At 33.9% G+C, this 26,057-nt stretch overlaps 1 protein-coding gene and 1 long non-coding RNA gene across 2 annotated transcripts in view; both read right to left on the minus strand.

Annotated features, from left to right (window-relative positions):
• The window catches only part of Mob2 (MOB kinase activator 2), a 494,181-nt gene that overhangs the window by 369,384 nt on the left and 98,740 nt on the right, over positions 1-26,057 (minus strand). The gene's annotated exons all lie outside the window — the stretch shown is intronic.
• LOC146992806 (uncharacterized) overlaps positions 18,427-26,057 on the minus strand; it is a 35,352-nt gene continuing 27,721 nt past the window's right edge. The window contains exon 2 of the long non-coding RNA XR_015039139.1: positions 18,427-18,908. This is a non-coding gene — a long non-coding RNA (uncharacterized LOC146992806). The remainder of the gene's footprint in view (positions 18,909-26,057) is intronic.

Raw genomic sequence — 26,057 nt, forward strand, 5'->3', positions numbered from 1 at the left:
TTTTCGTTAAAAAACAGCTTTGTTCAAATTTTTTAAATTTCTATAGCTTAACATCGACTCTGCCCTAACGCATAGATATAGAAATCCGTTGTACAACGAGAAACATCGCTTTCAGCTCAAGAACAATTCTGGCTTTTCATTCTCGTACTAATTATACAACTCACTATAAACGCTTAATAATACATAACAATCTGGCATTGAGAAATTGTAAAGGGTTTCCAGAAATATCTACCCATACTAATGTTGGCATCAGACGGATTGAAGGAAGGATGTTCTATTTCGAGATCTTCGAATCAAAAGATATGAATTTTCTCTGAGCGGTTCCAATTCTTTAGATAAACATGTTCCAGGTGAAGGTGACTGTCTACAAAATTATAAAAAGTAGACCTTGAAATTCCCGAACACAAATAGAGTTCTTCAATCTGTCATAGAATTTGAATTCGCTAATTGAGAATGAGCAACATGCTTGATAAATATAAAAAGAGGGAAAAATCAGCTTTAGCGGAGAAAAATAAATAACAAAAATAAGAGCATAACAGAAAATCGATGCGAAGTCTATGTGAATATATCAGCAGCTCGAAAGAAAACAATAGTAAAGCCATCCCATTATACATTTAACAGAAGAATAAAAGAGCATACCATAGCGACTTCAGTACTGATCCCACATGTACGCATAAAAACAATAAAAGTACACTTGCAGATTTTATTAAGAATTTTAAAATATATATTACTCAATGAGTTTTTAGGATTATAAAAATTCTATAATAAATAGAATATTTTCCTAAATTTGTTGGTTAGCTGATTTTGCAGGAAAAGGGAGAGCTATTTGACTACGAAGTATCATTCATGGAGACCATTTTAAAGAACAACTAAACTAGCTCCTATTTATACAACAAATCAACCCTAACCCCCCTTTTTTTAGGTCGACAGGAACCTTGGAGTTTGTATCTGAAGATACATGCTCGAAAACACTATTCTATATTTTGAAATTATCCAAGGAACACAAACTAATAATTAATTAAAAAATATCCAAACCCTAAGTAACCTAGATATCTTTACACAAAGAATCAACCCCCTTTTTATTTTTCCCCCGAAATATGCTTTAGGTTTCCCGGAGAAAACTTCTAGGATTAAAAGATTATTAATCCAATAAATAAGTAAACAAATAAAAAAAAACAAATGCAAGATACAGTAATATACATTTTACGTAAACGACTTTATAGATATTTTAGTAATTTATCATGTTGATGAAGCCTTGATGAAGTCCAAAGAATTCGACGCCGATAATTTTAGAATAACATTACACGTTAAATCGAAATTACCAGAATCTATCGGGACTACTAAGTTAGGATAACTTGTCCAGTTATCCTAACTTGGTAGTCCCCATAGATTCTCGTAATCGGCATTTCGTTTAATGACGGCCGATTGTGTCCAGCTATCTAAATCTTGGGCCACTCCAGATAATAACGATATTTGGTTCCTTTATCGCTTTAAAATACATAATTAAACGCACTTGGTAAATTATAGTTCTTAATTATTAATGACAAACGTCTGTACCAGTTTTTTTTTTTTTTTTTCCTTTTCTTTTCTTTAGCACAAAGGCCGTTAGCCCAGGAGAGCTATTAATATCGCTTTGGAATTTTGCGTTGAAAACTTTAAATGTCGGTTCCCTTTTCAAACTGTTGCCACCAAATATTACAGCCCTGTATTACATTTAAAGAAATTAAATAATGAACAATCTGCATAAATGTATGCATGTTTCTTGCACTGTGATAAAACAACGGTACCTAGAGCTATCAATTTTTGAATAACGTAATCCTGCCGCGAATATGGGCATTTGGAAGCCCAAATTTGGAATGTTTTATTATCTATTTCATATTTTGTATAGCATTTATGAATTTTTGAGTAAGGAACTCAACGATCTCAAAGCGAGCAATAGAAAAACTGTACCGGAGGAAAAAAACTTATATCCAGCGCGCGAAACTGTGCATCGGAAATTCTAAAGATATGCTCATTTTAAAATTATTTTGCGATTTTGCTATTTAACTGAATTTTATGGTTTAAGTGCGAAGAACTTCATATTTAATAAATAAAGGTATCACACAAAATGTTAAAAAAAAAAAAAAAAAAACGCCCCTTTGGGCGTAATGTAAAATCTGAAAGCTTTCAGATTTTTTTTTTTTTTTTTTTTTTTTTTAAATTTCGAAAACGAAATTCTTTCATATGCAGCTTTATCGCGTATTGCTATTAAGCAATGCGGCGAATGGAATCAAGAGGTTTCCTGTCATTCCAACCAGCTCACAGTGTTTCTATACAAGCAAACACCCATTTAAAGATTCAATTACATGTTAAACCGTAATAATAGTTTCTTTTTTCCCCATATAATGATTTCGTATTTACCTTGAACAGAAGACATGATATCATCACACTTAAATATCATTTGTGTCTAACATTAAATCACTCGTCAGTTTCATTTTTATCATGTATTTGTTTTCTTCCGGTCTCTCTCCTGCCATCCATTTTGCATTTCTGATATTCCTTGTCACACTGCTGAACTTCACTCTTACAACTTAAGACACAGCATTTTTACACTAACCGTTTCGATTAGGAATTTAATTCTGAAAGAATGAAACTCTAGAAAAGGATGGAACAAGTCTTACAGGATGATTGGTTTTGAATAGCTGGAACTCGATAATCCTATATAATAGTATAGGATACTTTAAATGCTCACCAATTAGACCCACTAACAAAGGTATATAAAACGATGAATCAATATGTTAGCAGATAAATTTTAAAAGACCATGGGGTTCCTAACGCTTAATATTTGCAGGATATCAGAAAGTAGCATATCTCATTTAAAATAGGGTTAATTCTAATATTCATACAGCTAAAACCATCGTGGATCGAAGTGAAAAACTTAAATTTTAATAATAACTTATTAGGTATTTTCTCCCTCCTTTCAGCCTGCCTTCGTGGTGTAAAGGTAGCACACTCGGCGCGTATTCGAGACGTCCAGGTTCAAGTCTCAGCGAGGGCATTGCATATTTTTCACGTCTCCTGCTTTAAAATAACCTAATGACTCTACAAACTTAAGGACACAGAAATAGGATAGCTAAGATGTAATTTGAAATCTAATGAAATAACATGGGACAACCTTGAAACTCAACCTTGTTGAATATCTTCCATCAAAAATTAATACTGTGGTTTCTGCACGTAAGAATATAACTAAATATTATAGTAAAATTATGGAATCGTGTAATCTTTTCTCAAGTATCTATACTTATGAGTGAACAGCAAATTGAATTTTCAATACGTTTACGACGTTAAAAACGTTTTGCGCAAGTTTTCTAAACATGAGATGAAAATCGATGATAAATGTATACGGCACTTCAGAGTTAATAAAAATTCCGTCTATCCACGTGGAGAGTTATAACTACTCAGAGGTTTAAACACAAAATTGATCATAACATTTAATGGCCAGATATAAAAATATTTTTCTTCTGTCAAATCCTTCCACAACCCAGTAAAATAAAAGTGTCAGTGTTTTAAAGCACTGAGAGCAAGCAATCTCAGAGGCCGTTTACACTTGCGTGTCTCCATCTTTATGAGACAAGAAGATCAAATAAATGCTTGACGCTCTTGTTCAGCATTTCTGACAGTCTTTTCGCAGGACACTCATTAAAATAAATGCCAGAACTTAAAGAATAATTTTCTAGAGCATATATAGCATTCTACAGCTTTATATAGCATCTCTGGAGAGTTCCGACACTTGTCAGGCAATAGGAACAGATGATAGAAAAAAGCTTATAAAATGTTAGCACCCAGAACGTTAATGTAAGGTCAAAATGCCTGAAAATAGCAAACACTAAAAACTGTTCTTTTAAGGTTTCAACTGTTACCAAACCATCTAATCTAACCTTCAACACTATATTTAGATGTGTGTGTGGTCTTTTTTACACCATATTAACCCCTTTTATGTTTTCCGAAAGCGTTTAGTCATCCCCTTAATCTAAATAAAACCCTGAATTTTATACTTATAAGATTCATTTTCCTCCAGATCTAAATAAAACCCTGAATTTTATATTTAAAAGATTCATTTTCCTCCTAATCTAAATAAAACCCTGATTTTTATAAGATTCACTTTCCTCTACGGTCATCAAACTATTGCAATTAATATTCGGACATTAATGAACCCATATGATTCCTTATGAAATACTCCCTTTCCACTTCAAAATCTAAGTTACTGTACTCTGCCTGAAAGCCCTTCATCCGAAGGAGCTTAGTTATCTAAAATTAAACTTATGGGAGAAAAGGATTTGTCGCTACCTTATAAAGATATCCGCTATTTTTCGGAGCATGAAAAACCAAAAATCGACAGATTCGTACCACGGATCATCCACTGCTCGCTAAACATGCCACCACTTACACCACGACAGCACTCACGGGAGCCTGTGATGATTGCTGATAGCCTGTACTGTGATAAAGCACGAAATAAATGCAAAATGTCTTGCGACAGTACGAAATAATCTATGCAAAAGTCACCAGCAAATTCTTCCTGAAAGCTGCATTGACTGAGATAAGAAAATGGTTTGGTTTATTTAATTGCGGCAAAGCACGCGATGGCTATCTTCCTAAGGGCAAGGATGCGTTTGTGGAGGACTTTCTAAGGAGACTAAAAAAAGGATCGACAATTCAATTGTTATAGTAAGATTTATTTTCTTGGTTATAGGTTATTCAAGTAAATTAGGCTTTTACCAGTAATTAATTGTCGAACTTCGATAAGCCAAAACCGAATGTAAGGGGGGAACAAATCTTCGGTTTACCGAGAAAAGTTAACATTAATTTTGAATTCTATGGCCTTTCCTTTTAACGAAAATTTGTACTTTTTGAAGTTCGATTAACTGAAAGTTCTGCTGTATTTCACCAAATTTTAGCATTGTAGATAAACCTTTTAAAAGCTATATTACGGTAATATGTAATTAAGTAATATTGCGCGGTTAAAACAGGCTTATTAGATGAAAACTTTTAGCTCACACAGACTTTTCATCATACAAAAACTGTTTGGTGGCTTAGTAAAATAAATAATAATCAAAACACGCTCTCTGGTCTTCACGCGACAAATAACGCAATGGACGCTAATGCAATCAACTAACAGTAATCACGTTGTAAAACACTTGGAGAGGCATTTGGTACTGCAATCATGGACCTTATATGAGCCGGGAATGCGCCAGGGCAAGGGAGAAAACACATTTGGGTTGGGGTATTTCTTATAAGGTCCATGACTGCAACAGGATTACGAAGATTAGCTCTTTCTCCCCCCCACTCCAAGCCCACATACAGCTCAAGTAGTTAGCGAAATTCCAGAAAATAATTCACTAATAAGGCAGTAATCTGAAAGTTATTTCAAACTGGAAAGTGAAAATCTTTCATGGCCAAACAGGGTTAACCAACACTAAATATAATTAGTTATCATAATTTTTTATTATATCAGACTATATCTAGAGTCACCGTGCCAAGAGAACATTTTCGTATGGAGCCTAATTATAAACCCCGTCACTAGGAGCAATATTTTGGATCGAAAAACAATGCGCTATGCAGAGAAAAAACATGCTTCTGATATTGTGTTGTTTATATCTTTTTCAAAGTTGCAAAAGTTGCAAAAGTTCCAGAATACAGTAAATCCCTGAGTATCACTGCAAAATATGGAGTCTATAAAATAAACAGCTTGTGCTATATGCATTAAATTACACTACTGAGAAAATCGCCTCACGCATCAAGAATCCGCGGCAAAATAACACTAATCATTATGTAAACGAATCTGCACCCAAAAAATTTTTTAAATACATTGATGACTGCATTAATTTTTTAATTCATTTATAATTTTATGAAATTTCCTATAGCTTTGTCGTAGTACAGTACAATGCCTGCAGCGAATTAATGAAAAAAGAAGGAGCTATGCACAATTATTCAACGATTAAAGAGAAAAAGATATAAAGATTTATCTTTGATTAAGAGGAAACCGTACAGAATTTGAGAGTTTTTCAGAGAAAATGTTGTTTTACTGCCCTCAGGCAAGCTTTATGCAAAAGCTAATATTCGATTGCCTGCAGACAAAAGGAAAATGAAGATTATATGTATTTTTATGGTTCGCTTAATTTCTTTAAATAAAATTTTGTGTTTGTTATTAATAGATAGTTTTTTGTCTTGCTTAAATGAAGACACCTGACGAATAATGGTGTGGTGTGGTGTATTTAATTATGGCAAAGCACACTAGGGCTATCTGCCTAAGGGGAGGGATGCCTTCGTGGAGGACTTTCTAAGGGAAACTGGCTCGTATACACGTTACACATGGGGAAAACCACGAAAACACCCATGCAGCCAGCCCGTTCACGGGATTCGAACCTCGGACCGAACTACCAGTGTTCAGCGACTTTACCGCTCGGCCGCTGGTGGGCCCTGACGAATAAAGATCATAATCACCACGGAATTTGTTTCTTACAAAAAATAATTCGGACTCCAAGCGAAGTTTTTCATCTTTATAGATACAATCTTACGTGCATTTAAACAGAAGCATACACATAGATTTATTGGACGAGAGATTTTTTTTCCAAATTTAAAACATTTAAGAAGTATCATTTGTATTGTTCATGGATTAGCACTACGATAGTTCTAGATCAGAAACATCATAATAAATAAATTACACAGAGGATTTCAATGGATTTTGTAAAAGTATTAACTAGATTGTCAGTTTCAATATGGTACAATATTTCACCCGAGAAAAAATTTGAGGTTTGATCGGGTATTGAATCAGGAATATTTTTTAACATAAAATTAACATGTAACTGAGATGCCCCCCCAAACGCATGCTCGACAAGGACGATATATATAATATATATATGAAATATCTATCTTTCAAATGATAAATTAATTCTAATATATATATATATTCTTTTGCCTTCATTCTAAAAATAAGTATATCTGTAATAAATCTGTATGCAATATTTGTAGAATTATCAACAATTTAAAAGTTGTTTAAATGCGGGCTAAGCCTAATTATTTTTGCCATGGCGGCCATGTTTGTTTACATTTGAAACTTGGCAGAATAGTGATTTATCGCCAATCTAGAGAAACTAAGCTTGGCAACAACAAAGATAACGCCTTCTTTTATTATTGCGAATTAAATCATGCTTAATCCATTCTGGAATTTATTCGAGGAAATAAGTGTTTAAGATTTACTTCGTAATTTTTAATACAGATATTTTGAGTTTTTATGTATTTTAGCCTTGTAGAGAAGTGAGGACTGAATTAATTGAATGAGAAACATTGAATCATTTCTGAAAAACGTTTTTTGTTTGTTTGTTTAATTTCTTTTATACACAGTTTTAAATTTATTATAATATTTGAATAGAACGTGTGGCAACGATTAGATAATTCTTCAGATATAAATTTTGTGTATTCTGAGTTATAAAATGAATGAAATGCAACGCTGTTAAGGAAAGTTAGCGTAGAGCCAGAGTGTCACGATGATAAACAAATATAGTGGATTTTAAAGAGTGCATTTATTCTTTTGTGGTTTATGCGCTATCGACGAAGTAGATTTAATTCAATCCAATAATTTTAAATGAAATGCAAGATAAAATGTATATAATTTAATATTCCGTACAAGGAAGTCATGTGGTGTACACATCAGATTTTTTTAAGAACAAGATTGTAGATCTTCTCCACATGAATATCTATTTCATTAAAAGATCTTAAATTGCAGCCGCTTTCCCGGAATATGCGGAACAAACGTCCATTGGTTAAAGCTGATTCCATGAAGTTTATGAATGCCAAAACTCATGGTCAGCCGTCGCACAGTGCCAGCACCTACGTGCTTCGACCGAGTAAATGGCATATTACAGCAGTTCACTTAATAAATAACGTTTCAGTGTCATTCCTGCAAAATGGCTGTCTAGACTTATCGACACTTAGAACACCAACTTTCTCAGGAATACTTCCATAACTTCATGCCGGCGGCATGTATAATCTGTTATAGAAGGACGCCTCACAGTGGAGCATCTACGAAAATCTGACGTACATTCAAGCTAAAGACGGACAAATCCACGAAATACCTAAACAACCATCCTATTTAGTCACTGAGACGAAAAGCTGAATTCGGGAAAAAGCGACCAGTGTTTTGGGGCTTTTATCAATCAGCCACTGGTGGCCTTGCCTCAATGCAGCCACCTGATAGCGTAAAATCCAGGGCCGTTTTCGGAAAAGAAAGACGGGAGGCACTTGCCCCCCCCCGAAATGGAAGTCAAAAGTTTCTTTTTGTATTGATGCATGTACAGGACTTAACAGGGTGATCCGAAAGTAACAGAAAATGTAAAAATTCAACAATTTGGAAAGTACAGACAATGCACTTTTTCACATTAATGCTCAGAAGACTTTTCTTTAATAACGAAAAATTTTGTTGCCAGAATAGCTGCAATTTTATTTGAAATCACAGATGTACATAGATCGGCCGACGTTACTGGCCATATTGAATTCATGTAACAAGAATTACAGTGGAACCCTCTTCTATGCTTGCAGAGCGTGGTGTAGCATCTCACAGCCACTTTCATGAAGACTGCGAACTGTGCTGAGCCAATACATGAACTTCTCACGCAAATGAATCACCACATCTCTGCGAAAATATAACAATTCTAGTAACAAAACCTTTCACTGTTATTTCGGAGCATCCTGTATATATATATATACAGAGAAAGAGAGAGATTTTACGTGTTTTTGTACTAACGCAATATTGTATTCTAAAATAATCTTACGTGTTTTTGTACAAATGCAATGCTGTATTCTATAATATACTTACCTGTTTTTGTGCTAATGCAATATTATAGTCTACAGTATAGTTATGTGTTTTTGTACTTAATACAATACTTTATTCCACAATATATACTTATGAATCTACCCAAATTAAAAAAATGTAGTGCTATTATTATTTATCTCCAATATTTACCCTACTCCTAAAATATTTTCTACAGATGTCCATAGCCAGTATACTTAAAAAAAAAAAAATATTTTCAATAATTAGAAAGTCTAGAACATGTTAAGTTATATTATATTTCACAGTCGATAATATTCTTACTACTGGAGCTAATGCACCCGGTAAACATGCAGCAAATTTTACTAGCATGAAAATGCTTTTAAAGTTGTTGTCAACATTCTTAAATATCTCAAATAAGTTCAGCCATTTTTTTTTTTTTTTCCAAGGTTTAAGATTTTAGAGTCCCATTCTTCTTTTTGTTACAAAACTTTGTTTGACTTCACATCAAACAATTCATCTGTATTCACGGAATTATGAACTGCCAAACTGCCCTCTCTTCTAAACCAATCCGTTTCCTATCAGAATTTAAAGTATGCAATTAAATTTTTCTACCTGTTCATGCTTTTTCCCCAAACAAAGAATTCACATTGACTTCACAGAACTAGCCGAAATTCTAAATGAAATTTTCCTGATTAGTTTCAGCATTTAATATCCATTTATTTAATAGTTACTTGGTCAGAAATAGCGCAGATTTAAGTTGGAATCTTTCTTTAAGCTTATTTTCTAACTCGGAATATTTCACGAACATCTGTGTTGCAGTTATAAAAATGGACTCCACTTGCTTGATTACAGTTTGAACTATAATAAAAGACATACTTCATTTATAAGGTTAAAACTTGTCAGACATTGGTCATTTAAAGAAAAGTACGCTTTTAGACTTCATATCTAATTAAAATTCCTAGCATTGTAGGTAACACATTAAAAATCTTGAACTGTTATGTTGAAAAATTGCCTTTTATACATTAACTCTTTTAGTTGGGTGATTCTCATCACATACGTAAGATGTTTTCGAAGTTCTAGGAATTTTTGCCAACTTGCAATTATATATTACAATGCAACATAATCCCCATTTAATTGAATACATTTATCTCAAAGAAAAACAAAAAAATTTAATCTGTCTTCAAAGAATTTTTTCGGTGTCTCCTCTCTCCTTATGGCATGGTTAAACTCTCAAAGCGAACACCCCCGTAAAGTTTTTTTCCAAATGTGGGAAGAGAATATTTCTCATAGATGATGAATAATTTCTGAAGTTTTCACGCCTTCTTTCCACCAAAATAACAAGTTTGTTCTTCGGGTCTTCCATAGTTGCAAAAACAGCGGTACAAAACTGCGCCTGTATCACACAAACAACTGAATCGGATCAACCCTTTCGAGACGGTGCACCTTTAAGATGTTCCTTTGGGACAGCGTTTTGCGTCCGCTAAGCCTAACTTTAGAAGGAAAAATTCACACACACAAAAAAGGTTTACGTCCTAACGTCATAATTTTTGGTACTGTTTTAAATTATTACATAAGCTATCATATATATGTTAAAATTAGCGTTTAATAACCTTTTTCCTTTACTTTATATGAAAATATATAGAAAAACTGCTCATTTTGAGAAGTAATTTTCAGCGCTATTCAAATTATTCTGAAGATTTAATGGATCAAATACATTAATAAACATTTAAGTTAATAAAAATACAAGAAAGACTATTTACAAGAAGTAAAATATATACATATATATATATATATATATATATTTCACATGAACTGAAAGGCAGACACTCAATGAGCTTAGTCCCTAACAAAATGTCCATACGAGAATCACACGAAATACTATATGAAGATAATAAATTAGAGGGCTAATTTTCCTTGTTTAGAAATACTTTTCAACCCCGGACGTAATTACGAATTTCAGACATCTGATAACTCTAACAGAAATCTGTGCATATCAGGTCAAGTTCATAATTACGAACGCTTTGAGAAGTATTTAGCGGCTCCCATTTTGTATTTACCATTTTCTTTTCGTATTAAGACTCCACAGGCCGAGCGGTTAAAGTCGCTGAGCACTAGTAGTTCGACCCGTGTTCAAATCCCGGTAAATGGGTTGGCTGCATGGGCGTTTTCGTGGTTTTACCCACGGGTAACGTGGATACGAGCCAGTTTTCCTTGGAAAGTCTTCCACGATGACATCCTTCCTCTTAGGCAGATATCTTTCGCCATAGTCAAACAGAACAAATTCCTTCCGCACAGCGTGACGAGTTTTAATTAATCATCTGGCAAGATACAATGAGTACCTAAAAATTTTAAGACCTTCATAGACATCGGCAACAAATGAGTGAAAGCGCTCTGACGGGTGTGGAAAGAGAACTCAAAAAGGAGACTAAAAAAAAGTTTAGAAACGATGATTTAAGTTATCCTGTAAATCAAATAAGTTTTCGATAAAAAAAATCAAAAGAGGCAAATATGCCCAGTGTCAATGGCCAAAAAGTAACTAATCAATCCAATACAATTTCTAGTTCACCGTGTACTCGAAAGATTTTACTACATACGACAACAGTAACTCATGCTCCAGATGGCAATGCTTTGACAAATGAACATTTTGTTATTGTTACCAAGATATATTCAATTCGGAAGAAGATAACCTATATATAATAGCCTGAAGGACAATGGGGCAGATCAAACGGAAGAGAACAAGATAACTTCAAATTGCCCGCATTCTCCAAATAATATAAATGTGAACCTTGCAGCGAGAAATATGACATATTACCCAGAACTTCTACACGCTTAGTTATCTATTAATTTCAACCTTATGTATTATTATTATTCATACTTATTTACATCATTCTTTGCCAGCTATCAAAGGTATTTAATTCATTGTTTTTTCACCAGATATCTAACGATATTAACTTTGTTCTTGTTCTAGATGTTTAACGATAATTATTTTTCTGCTTGGATTATTATTAATTTTTATTCATATCAGTTTCCTCCTTCCTGCTGATTTGATTTTAATCAATCACGGCAAAGCTACCGAGGACTGCCTAGCAAAGGGCAAAGAAAAAATTTCTAGATATTCATGCTACAACCATGGGGAAAATCATCTCTCGCTGGAGTTCTAATAATACTTCCAATCATACTAATCTCGTTATTATTCATATTAATTTCGCAGTTCTTTTGACAGACGTTTAATCATACTAATTTGATTCTTCTTAATTCAATAAACATGGAAAGCTACTGCTCATTAAAAACCTGAGAATTCCTGGTTGTCTCACAAAACTGAACCACAAACATGAAAAGAATTTAGTTCATAATTCCACATACAAAATAAAATAAAGCAACTAAAGCAACAGCGTATGACAATGACACAACGACACTGTCACGATTCGGTTCTTAAGACAAAAATATATGCTAAGAAATGTTCAAAAAGGATGCCCTATCTTCCCTACGCACAAAACTCTCGCTGGCAGAATAAGCTAGGAAACAACAACAGAAAATCGATGAAGGTGAAAATGATAATGGAAGCAATTTATCAAGTGATAAGGTCACACAAACATAAGGGTACGTTCAAACGAGTCAATTACCCCGAGGCGTAGATGCGAGCTTTATTCAGTTAGAATTCGCTGAGATACCAATTTCGGTATGTCGAAAAGCGACAAATATACTTTTCTTTAGAATAAATCTTTAATATCAACAAACATCTTGACAGCGTGGATCGATTTCAGCTAAACATCATATCTGGGGTTAGCAAAAGCTGGAACGGTAAGATAGTGAAATTATTTCTTGGGGCATAGTTTAAATTTGATTATTAGAAAGTGGCAAAACACACTAGGGTATCTAGTTATGAAAAAGAATGCTTTCGAAAAGGGCCATTATAAAGGAAACTAGTCCGTATTTCAGTTATGCAGGAAAGCACTGGAAACTCGTGCAGCCAGGCTGATGGTCTATGGGAGAATGGGTAGACCACGGAACAAAGCATGTATGTCCCAGGTTCAATTCCTCGCGAATGAAAGGGTTAATTACAAGACGTTTTCAAAGTTTTCCCCACAAATAATGCGAGTTAGTTTCGATTAGAAAGTACTGTATCCCTCAATGGCAAACAAGCCCTTGAATGTTTTCCCATAATTAACTGAAGCAACCTATGCAGTCAGACCCTTCAACCTTCGAGGATAAAATAGGGGCAGAACTATTAGTACTTGGTGCTTTATCCAATCAGTTCATTTGTCAGACAGAGAAGTTTTGAATGTAGTTGAAAGTAACTCTTCAAACTAAGAGCATTTAGAAATCAGTGTATCAGTAAAATATTTACAAACACGTAAATACAGTTTCATGCGCAGAAACATCTTCACTCAACAAAGAAGTTAATTATTACAATCAGTAATTTATATCATAATCAATCGTATGATGGTTTCAAAACAATTAGAACTGCTTCAGGAATAAAAAGACCATTTGGATAATTTTACCTTCTCAAGCAATGTGCTCTACAATTGAATTTCAAATATAAACAATTGCTTGATTTCTCCTTTCCTTTATAAGTTTAAAAAAGTTCTGAAATTTGCAAGATATAAACTCCCCTCACAGCCGCCCAGACAATATAATGGTAAGGGAAGCCTGACTGCGATACCAAAGGGCCTGGGTTCGAATCCCGGAGAAGGCATGGTTGTAACTGTCCGTCGCTTCATAGGAGGCGATGGTGGCTCACCTATTTGGTGCCTCCATAACAAAGAGACCACCACATCTGGCCTTGTATAGATTAATGGACTGTGTTACACTGTAACTGTTCACAACCTGTCATTGGGAAAAAAAAAAAAAAAAAAAAAAAAAAAAATCTCCCCTCACAAACGCATTTTTCCCTTTCGTCTTTAATGTATTTTTATTTTCTTTATATTACTATAGTCTATAATTTACGCAATAGAACGTCATAAAAATAACAGACATTTTTAACAACTTAGTAAATTTTATTTTAACTGAAATGCTAATTAATGAAATTCTCCCTTTTTGGCATTTACCAATTATTACAAATTAAAACGACTTACACCATAAAAAAAGATTTGGATAACTAAAAGAAATTATTTTAAATATGAGGTATAAGGAATGAAAGTATATAGTATGGATTACTTTCTATTTATAGTTACAATTACAAGCATGTAAGTAACACAGCACAACACCTATTTTCTAATTTATCACATCATTCCACTTTATTTCTCAACGTCATTCAATTTCAACATAATTCTCTCAATGCCAATTCTCAATTGTTCATGTACTTCTATGCGGTAGAACAAATTCTGCTACTTTAAAAAAAATATATAAAAAAAAGGCTTTTAGCTGCTGAGACTTTGTAGAGTGATCTTCACAAAATATTTTGCAGCTACTTCCCATCTGGTTATCAAATTTTACGTCGAGCATTATTTAAACAAGCCATTACTATTACGGATAATTAGTTTATAATAAACATTTAATCACTTTTTTCAGAGATTTTACCTCTATAAATATCTTTCCTGAATGCAGCAACAGTCGATTAGTATTTTCGTGTTCCATTTTACTTTATAAATTGTTTTCATTATGCACGTATTTTCATAGAAATATTTTTCCTTCTCCTCACTTATGATTTCTGAGTTCTCCGGGACAGCTGGGGGGGGGATCAAGACTGGGGTTTCAGAAAATGAATCTTGAGAGGTATTTTACGGACCAGTGCTTCGTAGTTTTTTAGAAGCTCATTAATTATTGCTCTGTAATTTTCTGCTTTGTGGTTACCTAAAGTGTCATCCCATTTAAAAAAGAAAAATTTCAATGCACTAAATTCAGCTTTATTCACGTACCTTTAAAATTTAGGATCCTCATCAGCCACCTAATTTAAAGCCCAGCAAAAAGATACCATCCTTAATTTTGGCATCACAAGTGTTGAAGAATTCTGTTTTTAAGAAAATCGCCTGTTGTCTACACATACCTTCATTAAAATTTTTCATTAAACCTAACCAGATGTGAAAAGGTAGCAGATTTTCTGGGGATGTTCTAAGGATTTAGATACTACATTTTCAATCCCTGAAGACCCAGGCATTAAAAGACCAGAATTTTCATTACAGTTATTCTCTCTGTCCCTACCAAGAAAAACAACAGTATTTTATATATGCATGCTGTGTGCAAGAGAAAAGTTTTTATTTTTGGATTTACACAGGACGGGATAGTATGTTGTTGTCCAATGTATGAGGTAAATGGACATTCTCTGTTTTTGGTGGAATATATATATATCCACCAAGAACTGACTATATCTACAAAAGTCCTTGTCTGGTCTTTATTTGTACCACCGTTGGTCAAAGATGTAAAGTTCCAGTTATAAAAATGGTGTGAATAACACAAATATTTAATTTCAAAGTTATGGGTCATATTTAAGAACCATGCACAAAGTGAACAGCGAAATGTTTGCATTTGCACGTAATTAAAAATAAAAAATACCAGTTTTGAAAAGGGTTTCTGATCTTAATAGATTTAACTAATATGCAATTCTATGCAGACGATCGCAAAAGTATAAAAGAACTTATCAATATTTTTTGAGGGGGGGGCAAAAAGAAACTTTTATTCATAATATCTTGCGTAATTCTTGCCCTATAAAATACCAGCAAGCTTAATACTGTCATTCTAAATTAATACAGCACGAAAATATTAGTATTTAAATTTTAGCATTTGAAAATCTAGAAATTACTTATGTGAAAAATTCTTTTAGCATACCATTTCTGAAAAAAATTATAAATAAAAAAAATGCTAGTAAATCACGAAATAATATCACTGACTAAAATTTATGGGAGAAAAATCAACCTCCTATTACTCTAATTTACTTTTTAACCAAACCCTTAAAAAAAGTTGAAAATAACGTCAAAAATCCCTAATTTATATATTGAATATCTTAGTCAATTTTTGTGCTTTCAAGTCACGCATTCTTTGCTTTAAAACTTACAATCAGTATACAGTCTTTCTAAATATAAATATGGGAATCATACAAAAAGTTAGATTCCGCAATTTTTCAAAAATTGATATTTTTTTTTTTTAAATCTAAAAGTACCATATCACGAATATAAGCGTTATTTAAAACATTTTTTAATTTGGAAATTTTATGTCTATGACCAACGATAGGTAAATATAGGCCGGATCAGGACTTTTATGGAGTGGATGAATACTTGCTTCATGCGGATATTTGCTCAGTTTAATACTGAACTTTTTAATATAACTGCAGTTGACTGCCTGACGTAACTGAAAGAGCACAAGACACTTTTCATATCACTTTTCAACACATCACAGTTTACATGTTAGTACATGCTGTGCATTATATATTTGGTGTGTCACCCTGGATGGCAGATTAGCGAACTTCCAAACTCCATTGTGTGTGGGTTCAACCTTCCAGTAATGCTTTTTTTGGGGAGGGGTATGTGTGTGTATGTTGTTGATATGCAGTACTAGTCTATCTTCTACCCAAAGTGGTTTCGGCGATGAGATGGGGGTTTAAGACAATGTATTCGGAAATTCCCGAACCATCCCTTAGTAGCTGTTTGTCCATTGGGTAAGAAAATATATTTTTGCGTTACCCCCAAGTTTTAATTTGGTCGTATTTGATAGAGGGCTGTGAGCTCTCAAAGAAAGGATATACCTCAGATCTTCAGAGAGATGATCTGTGCACTTCTCGTAATTTATACTTCACAGGCTAAGTTTCGTATTTTCACGATTATTTTCGAAGAATTTGTGAACAGTCTTCATTCTTCAAGATTTTGTTGGTCTTCACATTTACAAATACTCCAACTGCCTCTGGCGAAAACTACTTTCCTGGCACTTTTACGAGATTTCATCTCACTGATCTATATAATAAAAGCATAACCTTACTTTTTCATAAAATTAAGACCATGAACAAGATTTGTAAACCAGACTAATACATCTCACTTTGCATCTATTGAAAGTCTTGTTTAAAAAAAACTGGAACACAGATGGAAAAATTTCGGCTAGTTCGAAATCAATACCACAAAATATATAAGAATTACTAAAAACCATTGAAGATCAGTGTTGTCAATTGCGATTTTTTGCAACAATAGCCTAGCTCCTGCACCAAAAGAATATCTAACACTCACGCAAGAATATCGTAAAGTTCTTTAAGAACCCACAACGCTGTAAATAAAATTCAAAATTTTCTGCTACTTTTACCAATATAATCAGTAAACGTATTAGTTGAACAGAAAGCTATATATACTTATATATAAGAGGGCTTCTGACTAAAGTTACGCTAGGCGAAATAGCCAATCTGTGAATGTTATTAAGATCTTATCATCATGGAATTAGCTGTAGAATTAGAGCATGTACCCGCCCCCCAAAAAAGTAACAAAAGCTTGGAACATATTGGTTAAACAAAACTCTATCAATTGCGAAGGGGACTAAATAGATCTCTTTTGGACAAAGTAAAAACACTTAAGGATATTCAGTTAGGATTCCGGGCAAGAATCATTAGCGAAAAAACAAGAACTTAATGTCAAGCGTTTTTGAAATTGAAGTCTATGCCAGCTCAAGTTTGTTATTTTCTTTAATTTTACATTGTTACAATGGCATAATTCTCCCCCATATAGTTTAAGAGATCTAACATACTGGTGTAATTTGTCCCTTTTAACAATTACTGTTAAACGACCAATCAGTGAGGAGTGCTATTAAGTTACCATCGTTTTCGAATGGTTGATGAAGATGAAACTCTATGCTGATGGTTGAAAATTTGGAAGAAGGAAAAAATGTCTATTCTCGACATCTTCCTTGTGGAATTGTTTTAACCTAACTTAGTTAGCCCAGAAAGTAACAAATGTGAAAAACCCTTGTCATATTCTTTTCTGGAATATATACAAGCCTTTCCATTTGAAATTAATGGAGACGTGAGATTGAATTTAAGAGGTTCCAAAATTTAAATCTTAATTACAATTAATCAAAAGAATGATTTTCATGAAAAGTACGCGTCTAATCAGAAATTATAACAATTTCTTTAAATGCGTTCATTCTACATGCTATTTTTTAGGTGGACGAAAGTTTTGACATTTTAAACTGATAAATGAAATTATTGGAGAACATAAAATAAGCAACGTTCTCAAAATGCATTTTTAATTATAATTTCGAATCCTTTGTTTTATTTACACAGTAAGCAGGAAAGGTGAATTTCAGAAGAAGGAAGTTTTGAAGATTTAAGGGTTTTCGAAGCAAGGAAACGTAATTAAGGCAAGTATGCGCTTGCAAAGAATTAACCAAGGATCTTCTAGTTCGCTAGCTGTGCTAATCATATATGAAAACGGCATGCACGAAAGAAATGCCACAATTCCTTCCAGCTGTTAATAGGAGCTTCATAAATTCTTCTCAATTAATACTACTTTAACTTAAAAATGAATGGTTTAAAATGAACTGATGTGTTTTAAGCATCTGGACGAGATTAAATTGTGAATATGATCTTCCACAATAATTACTGAGACACAAATGTAGCATATCACACTTGAATAAATGGTCTACGGGTCTGTTTTTAATGGGAAATGTTACTGCAGTTTCAAAGAAAGATAAAAAGATACAAAACAGGGTTGAGTGAGACCAATTTATTTGAAATAAAGAAAAAGGTACAAAAATTCTACAATTTCTGTACAGCACTGAACCATGGACGTGACATATTTTAAATGATTCTACATAGGCTAAATATCGATTACCAGCACTTCAAGACATTACCCCTATTCATTATTTTAGGCTTTAAATATTAGTCCTTTGATTTCTTGAAAAGTGCCTTCTGTCGAAAATTTAACAAATTCAACATTTTAAGTAAATGCTCGTGCTATAACACGTCCATGATAACAGTAACACATCTACTATGTAAAACAAAGTAAGATAAACGCACTACAAAAAAACTGCGATGTTAAAATTAACCAATACATGCCACCCAAGAGTATCTCTCACGAGCTTGTACTGCTGCTTATGCACTGGTGTATCAACAGAAACTGTTATTCACTGCTGGTTTTGAAAAGCTGAAAAGTTTACGATTTTACCATCAGAAAAACATCAAGTTTCTTACCTGAAAAAGAAAGAAAAAAATATCATTAGAATAATTTTTTAATTAAAGTAATGAAAAACAAATGCTTGTATAAAACAAATCTACAATCATCAGAAATATGTTTACATAAACTTAATAATGAAAGTAACTTTGAGTTCATACATGCAACAAGTAAATAATTCACGTTCTCTAGAAAATGATTTACGCCTATCTCCCAAACCGCTTCAATTAAAGATAGCTTTATTACCTTCCAAACTTTAATCAGCATTTAATTGCCATGCAGTTTCATTATGATTACGCTTTACCGTTTTCTTCGAGGGAACAATTCATTTCGGCCCTTTTGCTTCTACTGTAAGATCAATTTGTAATGAACTGCAAAATCATCTAGCAATGAATCTAGTAACAGAAGAGTAGATGAAAAGTAACTTCTCATTGCTAAGTTTCATTAACTAAGCATTGGTAAATTGAAATGAAACGGGTTTTAATTCGGAGAACTGAAAGGTAAAATTTATTTGCACTCTTTAACCTATCGGTGCTGTCAACCAATTTCTGTAAGTGTCTGATAATTATTTTCGACTGAGTTCAGTTGGAATTCCGGTGGTAAACTGGTCGGAATATATCGAATTAGCTATTTTATTTGTTGCACAGTTTACAAAAAAAAAAAAAAAAAAAAATACTAATTAGAGCAACAGCACTTGGGTATAATATGTTTCGTACGATGTAAAACTACTTTTATATCAAACGCATAACTCTGAAGTTAATAGTTTTCGACCCTGGATACGAAAAAGTTGAAAAATGCGTCCTTGAGAAACTACGTATACATTATCAGGATACATAAAAGTTGTTCAAATTTAAAAGTTATAGGTGTTCTCTTTAAAACGAATGCCACACTTAAAACACAAACAAGCTAAATATATTAAGCATGCACGCACATACACACAAGCCTTAATCTAAAAAATCCTAATTGGTATTACTCCCTATTTCGTCAGAAAACATTTCTCTCTGGGTTAATTCTATGGTAAAAATGATTCTAGCGGAGAAAATAATTAAACCTTTTACATTTTCTTCCTTTTAAATTATTTCGGGCAAAATATTATTTTAACTTAATAGATTAAATATTAATTAAATATTTTAAAGTTTAACCGTTTCCTAATTTTCACAGTCGGAAACATTTATTAAAAGCATATCTTTTAGTTAAAATTAGGCAAAATAATAATGTTTGAATAAAACTATCGATTGCAAGAGCGACCAGACACAGGTTTTTTTTTTTTTTTTTTTTTCTTCTTCTTCTTCTACCTCGACAAATTTTACGTAACTTTAATATTATTATTTATTTGTTCCTGAAGAGGAGGGACTTTTATCTGATCGCCATTGAAACAGGTAAGTTTTATTCGAAAAATCTAGGCCGAACTAAGATTACTTTTCCCGCCTATTTTAAATTTTATATCGCTGTATTTCTCTTTTAATTTCATTTTAAAATTACTTTTCATATTTTATGCAATAATTAGTTTGCGACTCTGTTTCATTCTTAAAGTAACTTGTTTCAGTAAAAAATAATATTTTACTTATAATCAATCAGACATGTTTGAGCGTTTCTAGTTTCTTTTAAATCGGGACGTGGAAGCTACAGAAGTTAGAAATAATGAAATTTATAAAAGTTCAATATAATAACCTGGCACTCACTCAGTAATATCCTAGAGATTGGATTCATAAATGCAAAGTATAAATGAATTCACCGGTGAGGAAATACGTACGAGCTAGTTCTGGTATTTGAAAGCGCCTAAGCGGGATAGTGGTTAAAGGCGCTGACTTGCTCTACCGAAAAACTCCGGTTGGAATAGTGCAGAAGGTATGTGTTTGTAGGCGTATAGTGTCTGTGCGGCAAGACGGCATTCAAAATACACGATGAGTCGACGAATTTTTAAAATCCAATCATCATACGGGCTTTATCAGATTCGTTAAAAATGTTAATTATTTTTCTTTCAATTATATCACCACCAAAAAAAATTTTATTGCAGTGTCTGTTCTTACCTACAGTATTAATAAAGAACTGCCCGAAACCAGGTGTTCTGAGGATTTTTAACGAAACTCTCCATGCATGGGAACAAAGCCAGTAAGCTTTCTACCGAAAAACGCTTTCATTATCCAAAGCAGAACTATGAAGATCACATTCCAGTATCTATCCAATGAACGTCCACAGGTGGGGAGGGTAGCGACGCAGGGGTGCGGGAACAAATTAGTAAGAAAAAGACGCACCGATGTCGAGAGACAGCTTAACAAGAACATCATCAATCATAGAGAAAGTGGAGCAAATCTCTCCATAAGTAATGAACGGTACCCGCAGTGTAGAAAAGATCCTCGCCCCGTTTTTAATAAGTTCTCCGCCTCAATTGGCGATTTTTAAAATAACTTCACTACCTCCCACGACATAAAAAATCTTTAAATATAAGACTGCCGCGTCAAAAGAGAATCTGAAGTGCAAAAAGAGTCTCGCAAGCGCTGTTTTAAAGCTTAATTTGGGAACAAGAGAATGTTTTTATACGATTTAATTTTCAGTTCATCGCAAAAAACACTTTAACACTATTTACAAGTAATAGATAAATAAAATTAATTTATGACAGATTTCACATTTATGATGTTACAAGTTTATCCAAAAATTACCTCTAGGGTAAACTTGGCAAACATGGGCACCAAAACACTTAATTGAAAATATACTACTATAAAACTTTTTCCATTTCTCTGAAATTTCAAACTTTAGAGTATGATCTTTCTAATGGTATATGAACAAACCTCTCTTATTGGTACTTGTATAAAGAAACTCCGCAACAAATTTTGCAATTGCCCATATTTGACTAATACTTTACGCAATATGGGCACAATTGCCGGAAATATGGGCAGGTTGCATTATTAAAAAGATAAGAAAAACTGTCATCTCTACATTTACCTTTAAATGCATTTTTAGACAAATTATAAGTTTGGCAAATGATAAGAAGTAAAATTAAACTTTTGTTATTGAACAAATTGTATCGCACAAAAAAAAGTCCAAGTTTTAATCTAAAAATTAAAAATAATTGAATAGTGAAAATCAAATAAACTATTATATTAACACTAATTATTATAAACTTAAAGAACAACAACTCTTAATGAGGACTTGCATCATACGCTACACTCATTACAATAGAAGGAGTCACCTTCTAACTCGACACATTCCTCATAGAACCAGGATGAACACGAGCTACAACATTGCACCCATTCCTGTCCTTGATTTTCATCATCATAATTGCCTTGTGAAAAGAAAATATATCATTTTGACTGCCCATATTACCCTTAATCTTACTGCCTATATTTGCTCTAGTGACATTATTCAACAATTGGCATTGCTGTCGAAGGGATAAAAAACGACATCGCCCGCTACTGCCCAACGGATATTACACTCACATAAGATTGCAGCCATTTATTTCATGAAAAATTAATTAATTTTGTGTGTTGAAGCTTAAGTCAGGTAACTAAAATAGAACAGTAAAACCCTAATTTGAAATAACAGGTTGCTGTACTTGCATTAGAAATGGTCCATTTGCACTTTTGCTTGAAACGCAAACTAATCACACAGTCGCCATGATACTTGAGCTTGCCAACGGGGCAGTGCGAACGCACCAACTCAAAACCATTACGTGTAAATATCAGCATCTGCTTAAATGTGGCCATATTTGCCAAGTTTACCTTATAGTTTCTGATCATTATTAAAAGAGATAATTATTACGCAGAAATTTCAATGCCTTCCCGCTTTGCAGTTTTATTATTACTATTATTTTTATTATTATTACGACTGTAACTGGAAAATTGTATTTTAAGTCTTGCAGATCCTACTATGCGGCTAGCTTAATCTTAGCAAATTACAAAATCTAAAGAAGTTTAATTAACATTTTTGTTTAGTCTTAAATTGAACAGAACAGGCACAGCTTGGGCTACAGTCAGCTTCCGCTTTCTTGTGGATATTTAAATTAATATAACAAAAAATTAAATTTCAAATGTAGAAAACGTAGTCGGAGAGACTATACATAAATAGACTAATTAAGCTGGCTCAGAATTTTCCCGGCGCATATTTTAAAACATCAGCTAGCAAGACACTAACTAAATCCGGACTATAACTTTAGGCACAGCTGGCGTGAGTAACAGCAAGACGCGATTGCCTGAAATCATCTAAACATTCAAAACACTCAGCGTAAATACACCAAAACCTAATTTGCATTCTAGTGAGAAATACGAAAAGAAGAGATGATGGTAAAGACTGAAACCATAATTGGTTAATTAAAATAAAGTACCTTACAACTGCAAAGTACACAATAGTTTGGTTTAGTTGATGGCAAAGCGTGGAAGACTTTCTAAGAGAAAGTAGCTCGTGTACGCATTACACATTAAGAAAAACATGAAAACGCACACGCCAGCCACCCCGTTAATCGTGTTCATCCCGTTCAACACTGCTAGTTCGAAACCCAAGTCGGAACTAGCAGAAATCAGCCATTTTACTGCTAGGCCGCAATAATATCCCGAATACATTACCACCAAAATTAGTTCTCGAAGAACTAGTTGACCAACTAAGGATTGATAAAGAGATTTCACCTCTCTTTTACACAAGAGGCAAAAACCCCAACACCATTAAGTGGGTTCTCGAATGCTCCCCTCGTACTCTATCAAAATGTATTGAACGTAGGAAAATTATAATTAATTGGAGCATTCTCCCAATCGCAGAATTCTACGGAGTGAGGAGATGCTACAGATGCCAAGATTTCTCACATTCTGGTAGTGCATGCAAATTTAGGACTTATTGCGCTTTCTGTGGCGGACCTCACTCCATAAGGAATTGCAAAGAAGACGTACCGGATTGTATCAACTGTAAACTGTTCAACTGCACATATGGAACCTACATCAATACTTCACATGCTGCATTCTCCCCCAAATGCCCATTATATCAGAGGGAAATCTCAAAAATTAAAGCTGCTGCAGTTTACACATCAAAGCAAGAAGAATAGTTAGCTTACTACCTAGTTTCTTTTAAGTTAATTTAAACTTCCCTTTCTGTACATGAATCCATCAAATACTACCGCCGCCCTTTCAATTCCCCAATCTCAACTGTTTACGACAATTTTACACAATAATTCGCCTCCACAGGACAAGCTTAGAATTCTTCAAATAAACTTAGGCAGAGGAAAAAAGGCGTCAGAACAACTTAGTGAAGTAATTGAAAATAACAATCATGATGTAATTTGCATTACTGAGCCGTATTGCGTAAAAGGTGAAGTTAGATGCCTTCCCCTTCACTGGCAAATATTTCAATCTACTGAAAAGGATCCTCTAGTTAACCCACGTGCCAGTATTATAGTCACCAATACCAAATGGTCCCCTACAATTATATTAAGCCATAGAGATGTGATGACGATAAGTATTAACTGTAAATCAGAACAGCTATTAATTACTTCCATTTACTGCTCACCACGAGAGGATATGGGACCGAATCTCCACACATTAGAAAATATCTTTAGTAATCTCAGAAGTTCACAGCACGTGATTACAGGTGACTTCAATGCTCACCATCAAATGTGGCATTACAATAATACAGATAATAGAGGACATACACTAGCTGACTTTATTGCTACTCACAATCTGTATATACATAACCTCTCTTCAGACACTCCTACATTTGAAACAACAAATGGTAAAGGATGGCCGGACTTGACACTGTGAACATTGAGTATCTCCAATAAAATACAGGAATGGAAAGTTCTTGATGATCCAAGCCACTCAGATCATAACTACATCTCATTTGAATTATCAGAAGAAATCCCCGACCTCAAATTAAGAAGATTTTCAATCTCAAAGCAAAAAGCAAGGCAATTTGGAAGAAAAATCTCCACATGTCTTCAGTATGCGGAGAAACTTATAGATAAATGCACATCACCCGATGCAGTCCATGATTTAATGGAAACAATTATCAAAACAATACAGGAGACAGCGACCAACACATTTAAACTCCGTAACAACAACAAGATTACGAAGACTAACTGGTGGACAAAGGAATTAAGACGTGAAAAGCAACATACAAGGGCCCTTCGTAGAAAAATGAAAAGTGCTCCGGAAGGGTTGAAAATGGAAATATGGATAAAATACAAGCAACAATTGGCAAATTACAAAAAGAAAATAACTGAAGCAAAATTACGCAGCTGGAAGAATTACTGCTGTAGTAATAAAGATACATACGGCGAGCTGTATAAAATGGCTACAAGTAAAGTTTTTAGTCCAGCACATATCGGTCTTTCGAGAGATCAACTCTCACGTAACAGCCAGCTTGGTAATGTCACTGAAAAGATTCTCAACAATATTCTAGATGTTGTCTTCCTAAAAGATAATGCAGAAGACGATGGCCACTCACATTCCGATATTACATACAATAATACCGCTCCAAATACTCCAGACGATGTGGAATTCCACTCACAAGAAATTTCAAAAATTATTAAGTATCTTCCGAATAATAAAGCTCCGGGACCTGACGGATTAGACAACAGGATTATTAAGATAATTCACCACGCAATGCCTTTTCTGTTCCACAAACTACTAAACCTCTGCCTCAAATTTTATGTCTTCCCGAATTGTCTCAAACAGGGACAAACAATACTATTCAAGAAAAATAATAAAGATCCTACGGATCCGGAAGCCTTCAGACCAATCAACCTCTTACCTGCAATAGGTAAACTTCTGGAACGTGCAATCGCGGGCAGATTACGCCACCACTTAGAGAAAAACGAAACCATAAGCCCCAACCAATACGGCTTCAGACCTCTCAAATCTACATCACATGCGATAGTAGAACTTCAAGAGCAGATCCGTAGGAATAAATCTTCAGCTCTCCATACAGCAGTACTCTGCATGGATCTCAAAAATGCGTTTGACTCCGTGTGGTGGCCTGGTATCCTTGAAGCCTTGCGCAACATTAAATGCCCTCAGAACATATTCAAGCTAATGAATAGTTTCCTAACAAACAGAGCAACGATAATCATCAGCAACAACTGTATAGTAGATTGAAGAATAACGAGGGGCTGTCCACAGGGTTCTTGTCTAAGTGCAGACCTGTGGAACATCACCTTCAATTATATCACCTCCTACAAGTGGCCGGAC

Source organism: Stegodyphus dumicola, chromosome X2, assembly GCF_044657685.1.
Source record: "Stegodyphus dumicola isolate Sdum_Otavi_A_Nest chromosome X2, ASM4465768v1".
Taxonomy (NCBI): domain Eukaryota; kingdom Metazoa; phylum Arthropoda; class Arachnida; order Araneae; family Eresidae; genus Stegodyphus; species Stegodyphus dumicola.